This window comes from Pipistrellus hanaki, assembly GCF_964339955.1.
Source record: "Pipistrellus hanaki genome assembly, chromosome: 18".
Classification (NCBI taxonomy): Eukaryota; Metazoa; Chordata; class Mammalia; order Chiroptera; family Vespertilionidae; genus Pipistrellus; species Pipistrellus hanaki.
The window spans coordinates 37,516,840-37,526,190 of NC_140520.1; positions in this window are offsets into that span (position 1 = coordinate 37,516,840).

Below are 9,351 nucleotides of genomic sequence, written 5' to 3' on the forward strand. Positions count from 1 at the left end.
GACCCCCGGGGCTCCAATGGGGCCGAGGGGGCGTGCCTCGGAGCAGGAGGACACGGGCCCTGCTGAGGCTGGCCGAGGAGCAGAGCTGCTGTGGAGAACACTGAGGTGAATTAAACTTTCATTGGGTTTTTATTTGGTTCCAGCAACCAATGCAAGGAACAGCAATTTTCCGAGCGTTGTCACTGGTTGGAGGATATCTCTGAGAACATCTGTTTTATTAGCAGCAGCGGCAATAAAAGCCAGGCCTATTGCAGAGGGACAGCCTTCCAGGGCCCTCTGAGCACTCGAGACCTCATCTGCTCCCCTTCCCACAGCGCCTGGAGAGAGGGATTCTCATTAAGTGTAAGACTGACCTCTCTGCAGCCCTCCCCACTGCCACTCGCTCAGCCACCTCCATGGGGAGGAGAGCCAGAGCGGGGGAGGGGAGGGACAGAGAGAGGAAGAGAGGAAGAGTGATAAAGGGAGAGAGAGAGAGAGAGAGAGAGAGAGAGAGAGGGAGAGAGGGAGAGAGGGAAAGAGAGGGAGAGTAAGAGGTAAAGGGAGAAGGAGAGAGAGGGAGAGGGAGAGAGAGAGGGAGGGAAGAGAGACTAAAGTTTAGGTACTATCCTATTTCCCCGGAAATAAGACAGTGTCTTATATTAATTTTTTCCCCAAAGTTGCGCTAGGTCTTATTTTCAGGGGATGTCTTATCTTTCCATGCTCTAGGTCTTATTTTTGGGGAAACACGGTAGAAGTGATGCACTTGAATTCCTGAGGCCCAAAGGATAAACAAAATACTGAACATCCATGAAGTGGAATATTACTCAGCCGGGAAAGAAATAAAATGCTGGTACTAGTTTCATTGTGGATGAGCCTTGAGTGCATGTTAAGTGAAAGATCTCGTCACAAATGACAACATACTGTATGATTCCACTCACAGGAAACAGCCAACACATGCGAATTCATGGAGACAGAGGAGAGTAGTGATTGCCAGGGACTGCGGGGAGGGCGATGGAGAGTAACTCGAGTGGGTGTGGGGTTTCTTTGGGGGTAATTCTGGTACTAAATAGTAGTGGTCATTGTACAACTTCGTGAATATACTAAACATCACTGAATTGCACACTTTCAGTATGTGATTCTGGTCCATCTCTTAGAAGCCAAGCCCAGGTTGCCTGCTATGGCCGTGCCTTGTCGGTATTGTGGTTCCGGTGATGGAAAGGCCTCAGCAGAAACCGGCACAGCAGTGGGCCCCTTCCACTTCCCAGTACTTATGGTCCTGCACCCTTTGGGAGCCTGTGGTCTGTGCAGGCCCAGGTCACACAGCTGGATGCTATGTGCGCTGGGTGTTCGTATGGACTGAGGGTGTGCTTCTCGCCGGGACCTCACCTGGGTCCTTCCCCTGCAGGAGGCTCGGGGCCCGCACTCAAGAGGACACATGTCCACACATCACTACACACCCTTCCCTCCTAAGAAAGAGGTGCAGGTTCCGGTAGCCATGTAAGGGACACTTGTGGAAGGCTCATTGCTGGTGCTTATCTATGTGTGTCTCTGTGTGACTGAGTGTGTGTCTGTGTATGTTTCTCTGTGTCTGTGTATATTTCTGTGTGTCTCTGTATGTTTCTGTGAGTATGTCTACATGTCTGTGTGTTTGTGTGCCTGTGTATCTGTGTATGTATCTGTGTGTGTAGGTATGAATGTGTGTCTGTCTGAATGTGTGTCTGTATGTGTCCATGTGTCTGTGTGTCTGTCTGTGTGTCTGCATAGAGCAGGCCCTGTGATCTTTCTAATCACGGGGGACACCTCGGGCCATTAAAACACAAGGGGTGACAGGAAAGCAGGAGGCCTGGCCCGGGGCAGGAGGACGGTTCTGATGGAGAGGGTGGCTGGCATTTCAGAACACTGCCGGCCCTGGCCACATCATAACTGAGCTCAGAGAGTGAGGACCCTCCGTGTGGCCAGTGAGTCACCATCCCCCGAGAAACCTCAGGAATGAGACAGAACAGAGGCCCAGGGAGAATTTTTATAGCCCAATCCCCAGTACACATTCTGCAGGGGGAATAAAAGGGCCCTGCAAGGAAGGACAGCCTCAGAAACTGCATTCTCTCTGAAATTAATTTTAAAACCCAGCGGGGTGGGGGGGGGTGGGGGTGGGGTGTGGAGTAAACCCCTTAGCACAGCGTGCACAGTGCGGGGGAAGGTGGACATCAGCAGAGGCCTCTCCTGACTTGGTCTGAGAGATAGGCGGAGAGAGAGAGAGAATCGCGGGGAAAGAAGAGATTCCACAAGAATGGGACGCTGCTGTCACTGGGAGGTACCGCCCACAGCAGAGCAGAACCAGGAGTTCCCTAGGTGTGCCCGGCGGAGCCGGAGACCAGCCCACGGGTGACCAGCAGCCTAGGAGTTCCCTGGGTCAAGAACAAAATGTATGTTCCCATGTGCACACAGCATCACGGTACACGTGAGGGAGGGCGTGGGGGGAGTCCTGGGCACCGGAAATGGAACTGGGCGGCCCTGGTTCAGGGAAAGGGAGCGGTGGAGGCCCTTCACCTGGCCCGCCCCCTAGGGGTCCTGGCCTCTCGGATACAACTGTCAGTCAGGTCTTTCTACCCCAACTACTGAGTTCTGCTCACCTGTGACTTCATGCGACGCCGGACCACTCGCTGGCAGGGTGACTGTGCCCCCACCACTGGGCTCTGGGTGGCAGTCTGGATCCGTGGCCGTGAGGGCCAGATCACACAAAGGATGATGCTCTTATCCAAGGCATTCATAACCACAAGATGGCGGTTCCCAGTCCCCTCAGCCCCACAGGGGCAGCAGGCGTGTGGCAAGGCTGGGCCCGTAGGGGCGGGCCTGGCCGCTCCGCACGCCTACCTCTGGAGTCCCCCAGTACCCTCAGCCCCCTAGCCGCCCAGGGCCGGCCTGAGGTGCAGGCAAGTCTTGGATGGTGGCTGCCCAGCTGCCCAGGGCCGCCTGAGGCTCAGGTAACCAGGGCCACTAAGGCTTGCACTGCCGGCAGTGGCAGCAGCAGAGGTGTGATGGGGTATCGCCTTTCCTGATCACCAGGTCACCACCCGTCCCTGAGGGCTTCCCAGATGTGGCAGGGGGCAGGCCAGCCTGAGGGACCTCCCCTCCAGTGCATGAATTTTCACTCACTGGGCCTCTAGTAATGAAACAAACACAGCACAACCGCACCCCCAGAGAGATCATGGGTAATGAAACGACGTTCATGGGCCAAGGAGAAGGGGAGTTGAATGCTCTCTGTGGAATTAACCGTCCCACGCACTTGCCTCCCATCGTGAGCACTGCTGGCTCTGCCCAGCAGTGCGGAGACAGGGGGACCTGGGGCCCTGATGGCCGGCCATCCCCCGGTGCGGTGTCCACCCCGCCGGGACTGGTCCAAGGCTGGATCTCGCTGACAGGGCTCAGACGCCTCGTGCAGATCACACGGTGACGTGCTGGAAGCGCTTTGTTATGGTAAGTGCCGCTCACTGTACAATCATAGCAGAATCGATATTTTTGCGTCCAGTAAATGCTGTCACCTAAAATTCCACAATTTTCATGACCAGATAAAAAGCCTTGGTCAGCCTGGCTGAACTGCTGACACACAGGTTTTTTAAAAATACATTTTTTGTCGGTAAGGGCCAGTGTGTCCAAAGGGAGCTGTGTTCTGTCTGTGACTCACGGCAGCTCAGAGACGTAGATCTTGAGGCTTAAAATAATAGACAAGAACGAGGGTCGGGAGGGCCCCATCTTGCCCCGCTTATTCCTCGGACAAGCTCCAGGCTCCTGGGCCTTTTGATGTTCATCATCTAAACTTACTCTCTCGGAGCCTGCCTCATTTCAAAGGGACTAGGCTAATCCCTGCCACCGAGTTATCTCCAATTCACGGGCCTTTTAACTGGAGCCGCTGCCTTAACTCAAAGGAATGCGTGCAAGGCTGCGATTTCCAGCCAGCGTCGCTTCTGGCTCTGAAGTGCCCTCCTCTGCCCCAGCACTCCCTGAACTGCACCCAGACTCTCCTCTGTGTGTGTATCCAGTGCCCGGAACAATTCCTGGCCCCAGCAGGTGGTCCACGGGTGCTTGTGGGTGGAAGAAGGGACGCGTGGATGAAACCAACGAGGGAGATCTTTCATGGCGGGGCCCGATTGTCCTCGATCATAAATATAGCATAAAGCAGGTCTACTGAACAGACCTGTCCATAAATGTTGGCTGTCTCTGAAGTCCTCATTCATCTGGACCCCACGGCTATCAAACAGGGACCGGCTTCCCTTTGGTTTGAGAGACTGAGGATGAGAGACTGGCCTAATCTCCCTCTCTCTCTCTCTCTCTCCCTCTCTCTCCCTCTCCCTCCCTCTCTCTCCCTCTCTCTCTCTCTCTCTCTCTCTCTCTCTCTCTCTCTCTCTCTCTCTATATATATATATATATATATATATATATATATCTTTCTCTCTCTCTCACACACACACACACACACACACACACACACACACACACACACATGCTCTCCAGCTCTGAGCCATCTCCCCAGCAGCCTTTGTAAAAAATCAGGAGCCACGCAGCTCCGTGTGCCTTGTAGCTTTAAAGAGAGAAAGCTGCCGAACGGCTCACAGACACTGTCACTCCCGGGATGAAGGCTGGTCTCCCAGACCAGGAAGAGGGAACTGCGGAACCCCAACCTCTCTGAACATCATCCTCTCAGTGCAGCTCCTGCTCCCCACGGTCCCGGGGCCGGCTGGCCACGCTCCCCACACCCTCGCCCCGGACGGTCCTCAGTGAGCAGAGGACGCGGGGCCGGGGACAGCCGCTCGGCTTTGTTCAGGGACCGTATCTTCGGGACGGTCAGTCTGTCAGAAACCCCACAGTCACTTTCCAGATTTTTCTGCAAGTACAGTCTTAATCCCTCCCTGGGCATTGACCCTTCTTAAAGGCAAGACAGGGTGGTTAAAAAGAAAAAAAGAAAAAGAAAAAAGAAGTGGCGTTTAGATCAGACATGGTTAAGTGGTTAGAGTGGCAGCCCAGGGACTGGGTTGGGTTCGATTCCTGGACAAGGGCACATACCTAGGCTGCTGGTTCATCCCCGGCACATGTGTGAGGCACCCAATGTATATGTCTCTCTCACATCGATGTCCCCCCACTTCCTTTCTCCCTCCCTCCCTTCCACTCTCTCTAAAAAAAAAAAAAATAATAATAATAAATGGAAAAATCCTCAGTGAGGGTTAACAACAGAAATAAAAGACAGACACTCCTGGGTCCAGGTGCCTACTTCTCCCTTCCCCGTGGGCCTGGGCATCATGTCCGGGCGGTTTTCCGTCTGCAGAATGGGGACACGAGCACTGGCGGTGGAGCTGTGCCCATCAGCAGGGCTGCATGGAGCTGCAGAGAGGTGCCAGCGCCTTTCCAGATGGAATTCCAGAAAGAAGAACGAGAGAACGTGGGGGTTCTCTCAGTAGGCCTTTTCTGGGGCCCCCAGGGCCAGGCCAGGAAGCCACTGCCTTGTCTTCCTGTGTGAGAACCGCTGCCACTGAAGCCACATGCCCCAGAGGTTCTGCAAAGGGCCTGAGCCACGCCTGCTGTCGGCCCTTTGTCGCAGTAGTTCTGTGTTCCTCTGAGGAACGCCCGGCTTCCCAACCGGCTCTAAGCTGCCCCCCAACCACCCCCCATCCCCACCGCTGCCCGTGCATGCGGTCAGAGCAGGAGGTGAAAGCAGGCCAGGACCACCTTCTTCTGTGTGGCCTCAGCGGGGCTAACCCTCCCTCCCACCCGCCCGCCTCTGCTCCGCCTGGGAGAGCAGGCTCCTAGGAGGGCAAGCTTCACCAGCACCAGGCCTCTGAAGCTCTGGCAGCCACTGAGGCCGAGAGAAATGCTCTCAGCACCTCTGCTTGGCCAGGATGGGAGGTGAGGGGTGGGGAGGTGGGCTGGGCTGCTGTGCCCAGGGCTGTCCGGGACACCCCACCAGGAGTGACCTTGACATTCTCTCTCCCACCACACCCGGAACACCTTGCTCGCATCACAGAAAAGGGGGAAAGACCACTCTGGAGCAAACGTGAAGTCTCGGGGTTATAACAGCGATCTGTGTTGAGTCATGAGCAGCTGAAGGATCGATCACTCCAGGCTTCCAAAGCAAGATTGGTTCCAAAACTCACAGCCTAGGAGAGGATGCCCGAGCTGCTTACGGAGCAGTTACTACTTGGGCATGGTCCTGGCACGTTACAGATGTCACACACCGTGTGCTATGTGGGCTCTGACACCCGACTGTCAGGGTTATGGCTTTGACACAGATGGCCATGTGGCCTTGGGTAATCTGTTATTAAGCCTTCGTGTCCCCATCAGTGTTTTGTGTGGGTCCTGGCCGAGCTGGACTCCCCCCGCCCTCCCCCAACGCTGTTGCCATTGGTGTCAGGGCATCTGTGCCGGGGCCCTGGCTTCTTCAGCCACAGCGCTGAAGGTGCCTGTGCTGGCTGCACTCCTTGGCGCAGGGGGCTCAGTGAGGAAATATGGTGCTGCCATCCCAGTGGGGACGGACGGAAGGGGAACAAGTGATATTCTAAACCAGAGGTTCCCAAACTTGTTTGTGCCGTAGACTCCTTGCCATGTTTTTCGGTTTTGGGTAGACCCCCTACTTACCTGATATTGATTTTTTTGTAAATTTCTAACTGTAGTGAAGTTTAGTGTTAAAATTTAATAAAAAATAATGTACCTACTTTTCTCCGGCATTCTCAAACAAAATAACACTGATTCACTATAATTTGTATGATAAACTACATACCAGTTTATATTTTTTTAAATATTTTCTCAGCACTTTCCTATTCAAGATTCAGGAAACGAATGAACGTATTTTTCTCACATTCATATTTATAGAGTGACGAATTGAACAAGTCGGTGCAAGTTCGCGAAGCTTTGAGACAAAAATTGGCAAGAATGTTTACTGCGCATAACAAGATGATACTGGTATATCATTATGTGCAGGTTTTTATCCTACAACTTACACAATTTTATAAACATATATAATAAATTTTTTACTTCATAGGTACTTTTATAAATAATTTATATGTTTTTATATTATAAGATAATATGATGTAAGTAAATAGGTACTATCAGTGTATGTTGAGATCCACTATCATGGACCCCCATTTTCATTTCATGGACCCCCAAATTTTTTTTTCGCTGACGTAGACCCCTTGCAGGTTGTCATAGACCCCTGGGGGTCGATATAGACCACTTTGGGAATCACTGTTCTAAACATTCTGCATTCCTTGTCCACTGCCCTTCTCCATCAATAAAACCATTAGCTCTCATCTGCCCTGATTCCTCTGAACCCCCAGTTCCTAGCTTGTGCTTCAGAAAGTGAAGTCAACAGGGACACAATACTCAGGAGAGTCCGTGCCCAGCCCTACATAGGCCTCAGATGAGACAAACACTTAGCAAAGAGCTTTCCAATCAGATTACAAAGCTGTGTTCCTAACCACTTTGTGTCTATAGTAATAACTATAACAATATCAACAATCTCTCTCTATAAAACCCTAATATGCAAATAGACCGAACTACAGAACAACTGAACAACCAAACAACTGGTTGCTATGACCTGCACTGACCACCAGGGGGCGCACACAAAACATGGCTTGTTGGCCAAGGCAGGATGGTTGAGCAGGAGAGCGGGGGCACCAGACCGAGGTGGGGTGCCAGTCGTTGTCATCAGGGTGAGCCTCTGGTGGTTACTGAAAATTTTTTGCTCCCATGTACCGTGGTCCTGCTGCCCATGCTGGCCCTGCTCGCACCCGCTGCCGGCACCCAGTGCCAGGCCTGATTGCTCGGTGCTTTCAGTGGGTGTGAGCAGCAGCAGCCAGCCCTAATCGCCCCTCAGGGCTTCTCCACCGCCCCCTGCTCCTCAGGGGTGATTGGGACAGCAGCCACTGCTCCACCCACTGACAGCACCAGCCCCTCTTGCATCCACTGTTGGCGCCAGCCCCAAACGCTCCTTGACGTCAGCGGTTGTGTGCAGGGCTGGTGCCGTCAGTGCCTGGGAGCAGCAATGATTGGAAAGGGGCTGCCAGCAGACAGAGGACCAAGAGCCACAGTGGGAGAGGCCAGATGGGGGGGCAGAGGATGGGCCGAAAATTCCTTTCAAGATGCACGAATTTGTGCACTGAACCCCTAGTAATAATATATAATTATTATAGCCCTTCCAGTGAGGCTCAGTGATTGAGCATCAACTTATGATCCAGGAGATCACAATTCAATTCCTGGTCATGGCACATGCCTAGGTTTTGGGCTCTATCCCCAGTAGGGAGCTTGCAGGAGGCAGCTGACCCTTGTTTCTTTCTTATCTCTCTCTCTCTCTCTTTCTCTCTCTCTCATCAGTTAAAAAAACAATAAAACAAAACCAATATCTACACAGATACTGAGGCAGTGAGGGCTTACCTGGGGTGGAAATGGCTGGGAGAGTGTGGTGTCTATTGGGGAAAAAGGAGACACAGGTAAAACTTAAGATAATAAAAACAAACAAACAAATAAATAAATAAATAATACAAAAAAACCCCACAATATCTTCTTTAATTATGAGGCCACAATAATCCTGAAAGGTAGACATTTTTAAAAAAAAATATATTTTATTGATTTTTCACAGAGAGGAAGAGAGAGGGATGGAGAGTTAGAAACATCGGTGAGAGAATCATCGATCAGCTGCCTCTTGCACACCCCCTACTGGGGATGCGCCCGCAACCAAGGTACATGCCCTTGACTGGAATCGAACCCGGGACCTTTCAGTCTGCAGGCCGACGCTCTATCCACTGAGCCAAACCAGTCCCGGCAAAGGTAGACATTTTTATCTGTAGGGACCCAATCCTATATAATAAAGTGCTAATATGTTAATTAGAATGAACAGCCAAACGACCATCTGGACGATCTTCCTAACGAAGCCAGGGTTGTGAGAATTGAATGCGTCAGGCCTCTTGTTCCCATAGAAAAGGCAGAGGTGGTGAGGGTCAAGGACAAAGCACTGTGAGGACTCAGACGAGGCAGAGAGCCTGTGGCAGGGAGGCGGGGAGAGGGTCCCAGAGGAGAACCTCAGAGGCTGGAGGGCAGAGGGTGCGATCCAGGCGGGGAGGCAGTGGGTGAGGTGGGGACGGGAGAGAGACGGAGGGAGAGCCTGGGGAAGGGCATGCAGTGTTGGGAACTGTGGGCCGTTCGCAGGAGGGCGACGCTGTGGTACAGGAAGTGGTGGGGCTGGAAACGGAGGATAGGGTGGCCCTTGAGTGTCAGGGGAGAAATGTAAGCTTCATTTCAAATCACATTTCAGAAGAAGAAAAAAAGGTCCAGAATTGAGAACTTTGGGGAGATTAATGTGATTCTAGACCAGAAGGGCAGGTGATGGGG